Genomic DNA, 14,633 nt, shown 5'->3' with positions numbered 1-14,633 from the left:
CTGTTTTAAAATATTGTTTTTAATTAAAGCTGCCAATATTAATTTCAAACCTTTAATAATATTAACTACAATAATATAATATTTTTTGTTTTTTATTTGTAAATATTTTTCTTTAATGGTCTGGAAATAAATGTGTAATGATAAAAAATTGGTTCATTTTGTGTATTCAACTAAGTTATCTATAAATGATACAATATTTTGTGTGGACAGTTGTACTGTTTGACTGGTAAAATCTGATATACAAACAATCACTATTAAATAGAAAATTAAATATTAAAAAGCAAAGTTATACTTTGTTATTAAGCAATATTCAAAACATGATTTATAACTTTTGCACTTTCAATTTAAGTGCAAAAGCGAATTTAAAAAATCGCGAAAAAAAGTCATATAGTTGGGCCGGTAATGGTGCCAACTGTTAGCCAACTGTTTTATTACTGTTGGGCCGTTAACGGCAAACAATTGTTTAAAAACAGTTGGCTAAGTGTTGGTAAAAGCGTTACGTTTTTTTCACGGTACCAACTAAATAGCCGACTGTTGGCCCAACTGTAGCTAATAGTTGGTTATTAGGATCGGGCCAACTACTTACCAATTGTTCGATGTTTACTGGGTAGTGATTTTTTTTTAATTTACCTTTTTTTATATTTTAAAACTCATATTCAAAATTTTTGAAAAATCAGTTAACTTTACAAAAAATAAAAATACTTTTCATATAATAAAAAAAAAAAAAAATTTTTAATGTTTTTGTAATAGTGAATGGAATTTTTTTATTGTTTTTATGAAATTGACATTTCCTAAACCATTAAAGTAACAAAATAATGTGCAATATTTGTATGTTTACAACAGTTACGTATTGAGCTTTTTTTTTTATCAGTGTTTCGGACAGAAATGTTAGTCCCAGCATTAGAACTAAGTGGAAATAAATCAATTGAACTGAAGGCAGCGGATGCCAAAAGAGGCGATAATGGTGTGTTTCCTTCAGTGTTTATTGTTACTAAGATATATTTTTGAATTTTTTCTCCAAAAAGAATAAGCTCTTAAAAAATGTGTGCATAATGTTTAATGGATAGGCTCAAAGTAATTATGCAAATCTAGTTAGAAAAAAACCTGTGGCTTGCATGTGTTATGCATATTTGAGTTGTCCTATGGATGGGTGGTATGCTAATATGGAAAAAAATATCGGACATAACGATATAATATGAGAAATGAACTGGGAGAAGTGTTTAAACCCTGTGTTCTTGTTTAAATATTAAACGGAGATATATTATGATATTCCAACATGATTGTATTTATTTTAACTGAAACTAAAAATCAGAATCAAAACATGACTGTTCTAATTATTCAATTTTAAAGGTTGGCATATCATGCTTGCAAATTTGTTTCCCTGCTGCTGAGAACAACTGTGAAACAGAAGAGGATTTCAGGACTGGAGTCTTTCAATTATTTAATGAGGATTATTGAGGTTATTTTCTATAATTTTACTAATTCAATAGGAACTTTAATTTGAATTTGTAATGAGATAAAAAAAAAATAACTATAGCTTTTATGTAATAACTTGTACACAACTTTTAGTTTTTGAGTTTCTTACATAAAGATAAAAAGTTATCAAGTTTAGGCATAATTTCCAGTTACAAAACTTTAGATATTTTTTATCAAAAATACATTTATGAGCTGTAAATTGTCAATATAATGAAAAAAAAAAAAAAAAAGCCATACAAATATACATCCAGATATTGTAATAGTGTTTATGTTAAAACCCATGTTAGTATTCATGTTTAATAAAGTATTATTCTATACAATGACTATGTGGTTTTACCATGTACTGCAGCACAAAATAAAAATATCAAATAGTCATTATAGCAAATAACATTTAATTTAACCTACCTTAGGTTTATTTTTTATATTTCAGCCTGGAAGTTCCATGACAGAAGCTGAAGAAAACTGTTGTAAACCATATCCATTGCTTCTCATACAAGGTAATATTAGCGACAAAGTTCTATTGGTAAAAAATGCTGCGGAGAAGTCCTTAATTACAGCTGGGTCATCAGTTGAAGAGGGTATTGAACGATTGTTTAAACATTTTTGGTGTTTCAACTTGAAGTATACAGAAGAATGTGCGACTTTTTTAAAATTTTTGCAGTTAAATTACAACGTTGGAGAAAAACAGCCACTTCCAGCATCAGTTTATCAGCTTCATGCAAAGTTGAAGGCAGTTAAAAAATAGTCACTTAATAGTGCAAAAAAGACAAGACACTTAATATTTGGTTACATATTATTTGGTCTTTATATTGTGTGTAGTAACTAAAATTTATTATATAAAGCTAAACCTGAACTTATATACAAGTATTTCTGAAAATTTTAAAAATCTAGCATTTTTTTCAAAAATTATGAGCGTCATTACAAATACAAATTTGGCTAAACTTTTTTTTTTGCTGATACTAACATTAACCATTAAGAAGAACTCTATATGTGAAATTCATTCACTTATAAAATAATCATCGTATTTGAATATATATAATCAAATAAGTATTCTAAAAGCTTCATTATTACAGTTAACATAAAATAAAATAATTTCTTGCTAACATTACTAAAAAATAAATGCAAAAAGACCTTTAGCGTAATAATAGGTAATTTAAAACGTGAGAAAATGGAACTACTATTTTTAACGGACTTGTCTGCAAAGTTTGCGTAGTGTTCCGTAAAAATAACTTAACGGACTGACTCTGTTACATATTGACTCCGTAAGTTTTACGGACAACTCACTCAGCTAAAAAAACAAAAGAACTGCTCTGTAGAAATTTTCGTTATTTTAAACGGAATCGTTTTTAGAGTGTAAGAAAAAAAACAACTATTATGTATTTTAACAAGCTGGAATTTGCTTTTTTTTAAAGAACAAATAACTAAATAACCTTTTTCAGCAAAAAAAAAAACTAATTTTTTGTCAAACAGTACGAAATCTTTAATATCTTTTTAGAATAGTGTCCTAATGTGCACCCTAATCCCCAAATTGCACATGCCCGAGAAAATCAAAGGTGCCAATATTTGAGGATAAGTTTTTATTGGAACAATGTAATGAAAGAAATATGGTTATTTCTTTCCTTGGGATAAAGAAACTACTTTTAAATTAACTAAAGCATTCGAAAGAACCACAAAGAGAAATGATTTCTTCTTGCGTACAAACATACTTAGTTAATAAAACTTTACTACAACATAAATAAAACGAATAAAGTATTAAAATACCAGCCTCTTCTGCTGTATCTTGAGACCATTTAAAAAAACAACTCATTAATAACTCAATTTTAGCAGAAAAATACAACAAGGCAATCAATAGAATATATTGAATCATGCCAGTTTATAAGAAAGCCTCAATAATTATTGTTGAACTGCTATATTAACAAATCCACACACATTAACTATTGAAGTAACCTATTGTGGCAATTAAATTTTAGTATGGGAGACTATAGAGGTTGTGAGCTAACACTAAATGTTGATGCATTGCAGTTTCTTTTCATCATATGTATTTTTATACCAAAATGAATTATTCTTGGGGTTAAGGCTTGTGGCAATTTGCAACTTCATAAATAACGACTACCCTATTAGAAGCTTTCTCATATTTCTACTAGATTCACTTTTTAATTCAGAAAGATTTGATAACTTTTTATTATCAAAATTGGTCTGATTACCATTAATTAACTCCTCATCACCAGACATTACATCTATATCCGAACTGATAATTTCATAGTACGTTTGGTATGCAAAAAGAAATCAATTCTCTTTGAGTTCTTTTCGCAATTGTTGGAAGCCTTCCAACAGTTGCTAAAGATTGTGTCAGATATGGTGTGTTCTGATGCTGCTCAAGCTGCTATTGCTACTGCGGCGCTTTCAGATTGTGGAATTATAAAGCAGGATGACAGAGAAGCTATCAAGAAGCTAGCAAAATTAAGGCGCAGAAGTTCAGTAGGCCCAAAATCAATTTTCTTTGATGGCCGAAAATTCTTTGTACATTAATTGTTGAAGCCTGTTCAGTTTCCCGCTAATAAACTACCGGTTTTATAATACTTCCCGCAATGCATTGTATGCTAGCCACGCTTTTCGTTCGCTTCGTTACTCTGATACTTGGCAATGCTAAGAGTATATGTTAAACTTCTTGTATTATGAATATATATATTGTGTGATTGTAACCAATCAAGTTGTTTTATCTATCGCAAACCGTTCAGTTATCTGAAATTTGCAGATTACTCAACGGTTTGCCTTAATCAGAATTATCCTTTTTTTTTTCTGAATAAACATCATTTATTGTTACTGCCATTCTTGGGGTTTGTAATAATGGCATGTATTACTAAGAAAAAGCGTATTCGTACCATTACCGTCACTGATATTAAAAATATATTTGAAAAGGCTAATGATTGCATCATTAATTTTAGTCAAGCTAGTAACTTATTAGAAGAACTATCTAGTTTCAAGGAAGTCTTGATTGAAAATTATAATAAATTTATAGCCATTGATGATGAATTGATTTAGTTAATTGAAGATGAAGATGAGTTGCAAAATGAAGAGAATTTAGCTAATAAATTTTCTTTATTTTTTAAGAAAAATATAAAAATAATTGAAAGGTTTAATGATAATTATTTTAAGAGTAATAATGAGTCACAATTAGGGAGTGTACAAGGTTCTACATCTACTTCTGGAAAGAATAATATTAGACTTCCACCTTTAAAATTATGTACCATTGATAGAAAGCCTAAGGAATGGCAGACGTTTTATGAAAATTTTGAATGTACCATTCATATTAATGAAGATCTTTCCCCAATACAGAAACTTAACTATTTACGTAATTTGCTTGAAGGAAAAGCATTAAAAACAATTTCAGGTTTAGCTTTAACAAATGATAATTATAACACCTCATTAGAACTGCTTAAAAAAAGGTTTAACAATTAACAACTTTTAATATCATCACACATTAAGTCACTTCTTGCTTTATAGTGAGTGCAAAGCATAAACAATATTTCTTCGTTACGTCGAATAAATGACAATCTTGAAGTTTAAATTAGAAGTTTAGAGAATTTAGGTATAGACTCCACTATGTATGGACCTTTACTAATTCCTATAATAATGCAAAAAATTCCAGAAAAGTTAAATTTAATCATTACCAGACAGTTTGATTCTTATGATAATTGGGATATAAAGGGTGTTTTAAAACCTTTAAAATGTGGACTACAAGCTAGGGAGAAAGCTCAGTCAGACAGAGAAGGTAAAATTATTCATTCCACTGCAGAGATGCTAATTCTAGTGCTTACTTTTAGACACAATATGATTTAAAATGTATTTTTTTGCAGCAATAGTCACAGAAGTGAAAAGTTTAAAACTCTGACTAATGTCAGTTCTAAGAGAAATATTTTAGGAGAGAAGAGGCGTTGCTTTAATTGTTTAAAGCCAAGCCATTAGTCTGGTTATTGTCGTTCTAAAATCAGCTGTTTTGATTGCTCCGGGAAGCAATCAAAACAGCTGATTTTATTATATGAAATTTCCAAGTTTAATGATTATGTCAAAAAGTTTTCGGAATTAGAGAATTTAGGAGTTAAAAATATTGTTGTCAAACACTTGAAGAATAATATTACATATTATATTATAATTCACATTTACATATTTTTTAGAATTTATAGATTTTTTCCATTTGTTGTATTGTCTTGTGGGTATAAAAACATAATATATTGGACCTCGTTTGCTTTACTGCTCTATTAATAAAAAAGATTAGTTGAAAATAAGTCTTTAAATAAATGTACCTAAGGAAAGACCAAAAATTCTTTAATAGCCTGCCGTGATACAATCGACCCCTAAAGGTTATTTAACCGCCCCGGGGTCCGGGACGGTTGTACCACTTTTCCATTATGTGAATTTTGTTCTATTTCTCGGTTATTGATGTTTTGAAATGCGTCATATTACATTCATTTAACAGCTGAATATATTAGCTATACAGATACACCGTTGATTTTTGTGTATGTTGAATAGTCTCTTGGTAATTTCGGCTAAAAGTTAAAACGATACATTTGAGCCCGGTCTACCCTACTATAAATGATGTAAAGTTTAAATTACAAGGGTTTTCTGATGCAAGTGTTTAATCTTTTGGATGCTGTGTTTATCTTAGATTTTTTAATGCTAGTTTAAGTCACGCCTCATTGATAGTCTCGAGATCTAGGGTTGCCCCATTAGGCAAAAACGTAACGCCTCGATTGGAACTTTCTGGGACTTTACTTTTACCAAAACTGTTAGCATCTATTTACGATCAATTTATACCAATTTATAACATTTCAAATGTAGTATATTAGACTGATTCAACCATTTGCTTTCATTGGATTTTTAACACAAACAATACATATGAACAGTTCATATAAAATCGATTAACTAAAATAAGAGAATTAGCTTTAATTTGTAATTAGAACTATATTGAATCCTATAGAAATCCTGCAGATAAAATTTCTCTAGGATCATCACTAAAGAAGTTATATAGGAATGATGTCTGGGTTTCAGGACCCAATTTTTTAAATGATGTTTATATGAAATGGCCATATTAGGAAAATGCCAATCATTCAGATGAATCACTGGAAGTTTTGTATAATGTCGCACATTCTGTATGTAATCTTAATCTTGACTTCATTAACATTACTAAATTTAGTGATTATAGGTGCTTACTTCGAGTAACATCATGGGTTCTGCGATTTCTCAATAATGTAAAAGGTAAAAGAAAGAACAGTATGAAGATCGGTCCAATTACAGCTGAAGAAATAGATAGCTCAAAGCGATTGCGGATTAAATTTTCACAATTTAAAATAACCAATGAAAATAATCTCAAACAATTACGAAAAGGTCTTCGTTTATTCACTGAAGATGGAATAATTCGATGTCGTGGCAGAATCGAGAATGCTGACCTAGAATATGACACTACGTTTCCTATTTTTATTTTTAATAACTGTTATTTTGCTAAATTATTAATTTTACATTTTCATAAACTTGTCAAGCGCAATGGCCTGAAAAAAAAAGTTACCCACCTGCTCCTCCTCTACCTGAAAGTCGTTTAAACTCTGACTTCGCTTACAAGTCTGTTGCTTTAGATTATGCAGGCCCAGTTTATGTTAAAGATGTTTACAATGGTAGTACATCAAATAAGGCATGGATTTTTTTGTTTACATGTTGCAGTAATTGTTCGATTTTTTTAGACTTAGTAGATGACAGCTCATCAAATGCACGCATTATGGGTAGTTGTAGATTTATAGGGAGACGGGGGTTCCTGATACAACTTATTCTGACAATGGTTCTCAGTTTTTGTCATCTGAAACTCAATTTTTTGCTGTTAAGCATTCTATAAAATGGAAGCTTAACGCGCCTTCTACACCTTGGTGGAGAGGGATGTTTGAGCGACTGGTACGAATGACAAAAAGATGTTTAAAATAGGCGTTAAAGTCCTCGAAATCTTCATATCAAGAAGTACGAACATTGCTTTCCAAAATTGAAATGTTATTAAACAACCGACCATTAACTTATTTGTATAACAACCAGGGCGATGAAGCACTCACTCTCAATCACTTAGTTTTTGGTCATAAGCTCCGTTTTGAATTAAGTTTAAGTTCAAGCGATAAGATAGAACAAGATGTATATATAAGAAGCAGTATGTTAACTAATACGTTGAATCATTTTAGAAGCAGATTCAAATGTGAATACTTGACAGAGTTACGTAAATATAAATCAAATCGAAATAATGGTAGTAATGGTAATAGTGATAATGACATTGTGTTAATTGAAAACGACAGTTGTGGAAGTCAGCACGATAATTGCAAAAGACAGTTACGGAAGTCAGCACGAGTTGAAGAATTAATATATTCTAACAATGGGGTCGTTCGACTTGCTAAAGTTAATAATATACAAGAAAGCGGAAAATCGTGTTTAGTTAGTCGATCTGTTAATAAACTATATCAAATCGAATGTTCTAACAAAATGAAGATAATAACTATCACCTTCGTTAATGAGAAAACTATTCCTTTACTCGTCAAAGGTGGCGGGAGTGTTGAATCCTGTTCGGCTTCCCGCTAATAAACTACCGGTTGAATAACAATTCCCGCAACGCATTGTATGCTAGCCACGCTTTCTTTCGTTTGTTTATCTGATACTTGACAACTTTAAGAGTATTATGTTAAACTTCTCGTATTATGATTTTATATATATATAGATATTTGGTCTAGGACATAAATCGTGCGGTTTTTAATTGAAAATTGAAGGTTTATTTCAAAAACTAAATGGATGAATACATTAACGAAAATAGTGTCCATCACTAGTCACTACTTTTGCCCTTCTTTCCGGCAATTTACGAATTCCGTGTCGAAAAAATGCTTCATCCTTAGAAGTGATCCAATCAGAGACCCATTCTTCGATATTTTCTGAAGAAGTGAAGCGCTGTCCAATCAAATCGTTATTCATGCAATCGAACAAGTAATAGTCAGAAGGAGCAATGTCCGGAGAATATGGCGGGTGGGGTAACACTTCCCATCCGACATTTTCCAAATAGTTTTTGACAGGTCTTGCGACATGTGGTCGAGCGTTATAATGCTGAAAAATGAGTTTATCATGTCTGTTACCCCAATCTGGTCGTTTTATGACCAGAGCTTGCTTCAAATGCATTAACTGTCGTCGATAACGTTCTCCATTAATAGTTTCACCAGGTGTCAGAAGCTCATGGTACACCACACCTTTCATATCCCACCATATACACAGCATAACCTTTGCACAGTGAATATTTCGTTTGGGTTGTGATGGACCTGGTTCACCTGGTTTTACCCAGGCCATTTTTCGTTTAGGATTCTCGTAATAAATCCATTTCTCATCACCAGTGACGACTCGATGCAAAAATCCCTTTCTTTTCTGTCTTTCAAGCAGCAATTCACAAATGGTCTTTCTTCTTTCCACGTCTCTCTCATTCAATTCATGTGGAACCCAATGAGACATTTTTTTAATCATACCCATGGGTTTCAGGCGTCTGGAAACTGTTGATTTTTCAACTCCTAACGATTTTGCAAGGTCCTCCTGCGTTTGACAAGGAATCCTGATCGAGCAATGCTGCCAATTCTGCATCTTCAAATTTTTTCGGCTGTCCTGGTCGCTCTCGATCTTCCAAACAAAAATCACCACTTTTAAACCGTGCAAACCACTTCTGACACGTTCGCTCAGCTAGAGCATGGTCACCATAAACTTCAACCAAAATACGATGACTTTCGGTAGCACTTTTTTTCATGTTAAAGTAATGAAGAAGGATCCCCCGCAAAAACACTTTATCAGGAACAAAAATCGACATAATCAGTTAAATTAAAAATAGTGTTGTTTACGCTTAAATCAAATGATTTTTAATGAAAATGATGCGCAATAACAGTGATCTTCGCACGCATGCGTGGCTAAACGAAACCCTTGTCAAACCGCACGAATTAATTCCTAGACCAAATATATATATATATATATATATATATATATATATATATATATATATATATATATATATATATATATATATATATATATATAGTGTTGGGGTGTAACGAAGTATATATACTTCGTTACAGTACTTCGTTACTTTTTGAAGTACTTTAACAAGTAACGAGTTACATTTACATCGCAGTACTTTTACTTTTATTTTCGCTACTTTTATGACTTACTTTTTTACTTTGTAACGAATTACTTTCAGAAAAAAGTACATTAAAAAAGTACTTTTTGGTTCGAATGAAGTATCATACAGACAATAATATTGTCACGCCAAATGTCAACAAACTGTATTTCGATTGTGGAAAACTCTAGAACATTTTACAGCCGGTACCGGTTTCAATTTTTTAATATTATCAAGGAATTGATATTATCAAGAAATTGAAACCGGTACCGGGCGTAAAACGTTCTAAAGTTTTCTATAATCAAAATTACGTTTTGTTGACATATGGCGTGATTATAATGGCAGCCTTCAGTAGTGCTACTGAAGATGATAAATCTAAATCTCCTTAGCCACACATAGATCCGATGTTTAAATGTGTTAACGTTAGTGACAAAATTTGTAAATTTGTTTGCTTGATGTGAGCACCACAGCCTAAACAGGTTTCAGCATATACTAACTCATAATCTAACCTCCGGAAACATGTTAAGGTATGTATTTTTTGTATTTCGTGGACATTTTGTATTTAATGTATTTAGTGGATTTTTTGTAGTCGTAGCTAGTCATTTAATGGTTATTAAATCATACTTATAGTGGAATTAATTCTCTATAGAATATATAACAATTTTTAGATAGAAAGTCTTTAATGTTTACCTGTTTGAATCAATTTGTTTTTTAATACTATAACTTTTTGGAGAGAATGTTTTTTTTTTACTTAGCTTTTTGTAACGTTGTTATGTTGCGCTACATTTGTTTGTTCTATAAAGTAAGTTTCAAAATCTTTTCTTTTTTTCAACACACTGCTATAAGTTTTTATTAAATATATTTATATTCTGGAATTTAGTTATAATTTTTTTTCTGTAATTTTTATTTAGTTAGTAGTGTAAAACGATTAATTAATTTAATAGTACAATGAATTTTATTATTTACAAAATAAGTTAGTTGTTGGTTTAAGTTTTTTGTTGCAAGTTTTGATCAGTTTTATTTTTATTACAACTTTTATTTTGTACAGTAGTTGTATACTTGCTTCAACTGTTTAAAAATAAACTGAAGTTTTATTTTATAAACCAGAGTTGATGTTGGTTGCTATTGTGAGCTTACTTTGTTGATTGTTATAATATAGAGATGTTGTTATGTTTTTTATCTTGCCTTTGAACACATGTGTGTTAAATATAATTTTTTAGATTAATTTTTTGTCTGTTATTGCTGATGTTGGTATATATTTTTTATCTTACTGGGATACAGCAACCTTCAAAAACATGACAAGTTATTATTTAGTTTTTGGGTTTTTATTGTTTGGCACAATCTTCTGTGTTTTTTTTCACTTTTTATGTTTTTTAAGTCATATTTTATGCTTATTTTTGTTATTTAAAAAATTTATGCATTTTTAGTAATATAGCATTAATATAGTTATAATTTGAGTTTCTTTAGAGAATTCATTCCACTAAAATAAAGGAGTATGACAAACTGCTTGCATACAGAAAGCGAAAGATTGAAGATCAGGGCATTCAATCTGAACAAGTTAAGCTTCAGCAAACAGTCAACTTTGTGAGAAACTCTAAAATTGCATCTCAGGAGATTTAAGATAAATCTGTAGTTGATTATATAATAACTGACCTGCAGCCATTCAGCACAACTGAGAAGATTGGTTTCAGAAAATTGATAACTACTCTGGCACCAAACCGAACACTTATCTGTCGAAAATCTGTCATGATACAAATTGGTGAACGTTACCAAGTTATGCGTCAGAAAGTTACTAGCCTGTTACAGAAACAGCATTTTGTTGCAACTACAACTGACTGTTGGTCAGCTCATCATCGGTCTTATTTTGGTGTCACAGTACACTGGATTGAAGAGTCAACATTAAAGAGTGGATCAGCAGTATTGGCATGTATTTTCATTTTTCAATTATTGAAAATTTGAAGTACTGTATTGACAAAGGTATTTCAAATGTTTCATCGACTATAGATTTCATTTTTAATGTAGATAGTTCGCCACTTTTTAAAAGCTCTAGGCTTTGTGTATGGCCAATACTCTTGTATATTCCACAGTTTAAAAGCAAAATTCCATTACCAGTATCCGTTTATTGTGGTACAGTAAAACCTGACTTGTGTTCTCTGTTAACAGACTTGGGTGGTGAGTTGTCAATATTAAAGTCTCAAGGTTTTGTATATAAAAATGTAACATTTGTTATCAATTGTATAATTTTTTCTTGTGACGTACCAGCAAGAGAAATTCTTGAAGGTATCAAGTAGCATACTACAAAACTTGGATGTTCATATTGTAAAGTTGAGGGTGAAGCTGTTGAACATCGAGCTTTATATTTAAAAAATAATTGCGATATGCGGAATAATTTTAGTTATCGTGATATGAAAGAAAATAATCAAATTATTGTATCACCTTTAGCAGCCATATCAGGTATTGGTTTACATTCTTCATTTCGTCCAGAATAACAGTATCTGGTGTGCCTTGGTGTTTGTAAAAAATGTTTTTTCTATTTTACATCAGTTTCTCAGTATCCACGTCTTCCTGGTAAATTAAGCTTAAACAAAATGTCGCGAGTATCAGAAAATATAACGAGCTTTTTTAAACTTATTCCTATTGAGTTTCATCGTAAAATCAGACCTTAATCAGAACTGTGCCATTACAAAGCTACAGAATATCGTTTTTTTAATATATATTTAGGGGTATTTTTTCTTGAAAAAGATTTTGTTGGCAGATTATTATGAACATTTTTTGCTGTTACATTATGCAGTGAATTATCTTTGTTCCAACAGATTTAATGATTATATGGATTGCGCTAAAGGGTGTATCAGTCATTTTGTCGCAAAACGTCCAAAATTGTTTAAGCCAAATTGTATGTCATATAATTTTCATGTTTTGCTACATTTAACGTATTTTGTTAATTTATATCAACAGCCTTTTGACTCTTTTTCTAGACTTCGTTTTGAAAATTATTTATCAATTTTAAAACGTAAAACTAAAGCTGGCATATTTCCTTATCTTTTAAGTAATATGAGAAATATCCGCACTCATTTTTCAACTGAAAGAGTAATGCCTCTTTCTTTTAATTGTAAACCGACGGATAATTGTTGTATTACTTCACAAGGAATGAATTATTTTGATTGCTAATGTTTTGAGTGCCCCAACTATTATAGTTTCTGGTTATATTTTAAAGCTACCTAAAAATCTGTATACAGTTGCATCTTATGAATCTTCTTCTCTTGGTATCGGTTTTCATTTTAAATCTACAACACATGTGAATAGATTATCTCTTGTGAATAAGTGCATTAGTTATCCGTATAAGCAAAGATTTATCATTATTCCATATTGTAATTCAAACTATGTCTTAACATATAACATTTATATTATGGTATATTTCTAAATATTTATCTTTCTCTATTTATTATTTATTAATAATAAATTTACATTTTCTGTTTTTGACAATAACTATTTTTTGTTGATGTTGAGCAACAAACACATATTTGAGAATAATTGTATTAAGAAATATAATCAGGATGTTAACAAGCCCGTCAGGGTAATAACCAGGGTGTTAAACGCCCCTTATACTACTGAATTTCTAATTGGTTTAAAATTTCAAAGACTTCTTGACCTTTTTTTGTTAATGGGACAATATCAATAAAAAATTTGTGTGTGTGTGTGTGTGTGTGTATATATATATATATATATATATATATATATATATATATATATATATATATATATATATATATATATATATACACTGTGTGATAAAAGTTATCGTACGCTAAGAAAAAAAAAGCGGGATCCTGTTCCTGCTTTTGGTATTTAAAATACGGGAACGGGATCCTGTTCCCGTAATAAATAAAATACGGGAACAGGAATTTCCCGTTCTTGTTCCCGTACCTTATTCGATGTTACGGGGTTTTCCCGTAATTATTATATTATAATATATAATATTATCATTATCATTTTAAAAATATATATTTATTTTATTACATTTTAAAAAATCTTTAAAAAGAACATTTTAGTTTGTTCAGTTATTTCCATTGGGTTTGTCTTTTGACATTTCTTCAAAATTCAAAGTGGAAATTAGCCCCATGGGCATTATATACAAGTGTAGACTTTAATTTCCACTTTGAATTTTGAAGAAATGTCAAAAGACCAACCCACTGGGAATAACTGAACAAACTAAAATGCTCTTTTTAAAATTATTAAAAAAGTAATAAAATATAATGAAATATAATTCTAATTCATATATATATTTATATATTATAATATAATATAAGAAATACAGGAAAAGCCGTATTTTTACAAGCTTCCCGCATTTTACCAAGTTTCCCGCTTTTTTACGCGATTCCCGCTACTTTATGATTCGCGCGCATATATTCCCGTTTATTTTAAGATTTTAAGATTTATGTTATAAATTTGGTACTAATACTAGGAACAAACTACTATAACTATAAGGTAAATATATATAAATATTATAATTTAAAACTATAATTAGGTTTAAGACCTAACTATAATTTTTTTAAGTAGTTTACTGTCTTCGTTTCTTTGCTAACTTTCTTCTTTTCTTTGCTAACTTTCTTCTTTTCTTTACTAATTTCTTCGTTTCTTTACTAATTTCTTCTTTTCTTTATTAACTTTTTTCTTTTCTTTACTAACTTCTTCTTTTCTTTACTAACTTTCGTCTTTTCTTTACTAATTTCTTCTTTCCTTTACTAACTTCTTCTTTTCTTTACTAACTTTCTTCTTTTCTTTACTAACTTTCTTTTTTTCTTTACTAACTTTCTTCGTTTCTTTACTTACTTTCTTCTTTTCTTTACTAATTTCTTCGTTTCTTTACTAATTTCTTCTTTTCTTTACTAACTTTCTTCTTTTCTTTACTAACTTCTTCTTTTCTTTACTAACTTTCTTCGTTTCTTTACTAACTTCTTCTTTTCTTTACTAACTGTCTTCTTTTCTTTACTAA

The 14,633-nt window shown here is 30.0% G+C and overlaps 1 protein-coding gene and 2 pseudogenes across 1 annotated transcript in view; all 3 read left to right on the top strand.

The window, feature by feature from the left end:
- The window catches only part of LOC149889057 (uncharacterized), an 8,436-nt gene extending 8,414 nt beyond the window's left edge, over positions 1 to 22 (top strand). The window contains exon 14 of the mRNA XM_090088280.1: positions 1 to 22. This exon is cut by the window's left edge and continues 284 nt beyond it. The gene's annotated coding sequence lies outside the window, so the exon portion shown is untranslated.
- LOC149889056 (uncharacterized) overlaps positions 1 to 2,221 on the top strand; it is a 12,411-nt pseudogene extending 10,190 nt beyond the window's left edge.
- A 9,344-nt stretch (positions 2,222 to 11,565) lies between these two features.
- Positions 11,566 to 13,061, top strand: LOC149889055 (uncharacterized; annotated as a pseudogene).
- Positions 13,062 to 14,633: the final 1,572 nt, after the last annotated feature.

Source organism: Hydra viridissima, unplaced genomic scaffold (assembly GCF_058129835.1).
Source record: "Hydra viridissima isolate aposymbiotic clone 2 unplaced genomic scaffold, HvirCarnegie_v1 scaffold_5, whole genome shotgun sequence".
In the NCBI taxonomy this organism is placed as follows: Eukaryota; Metazoa; Cnidaria; class Hydrozoa; order Anthoathecata; family Hydridae; genus Hydra; species Hydra viridissima.
This window is presented reverse-complemented; position numbering and strand designations above follow the sequence as displayed.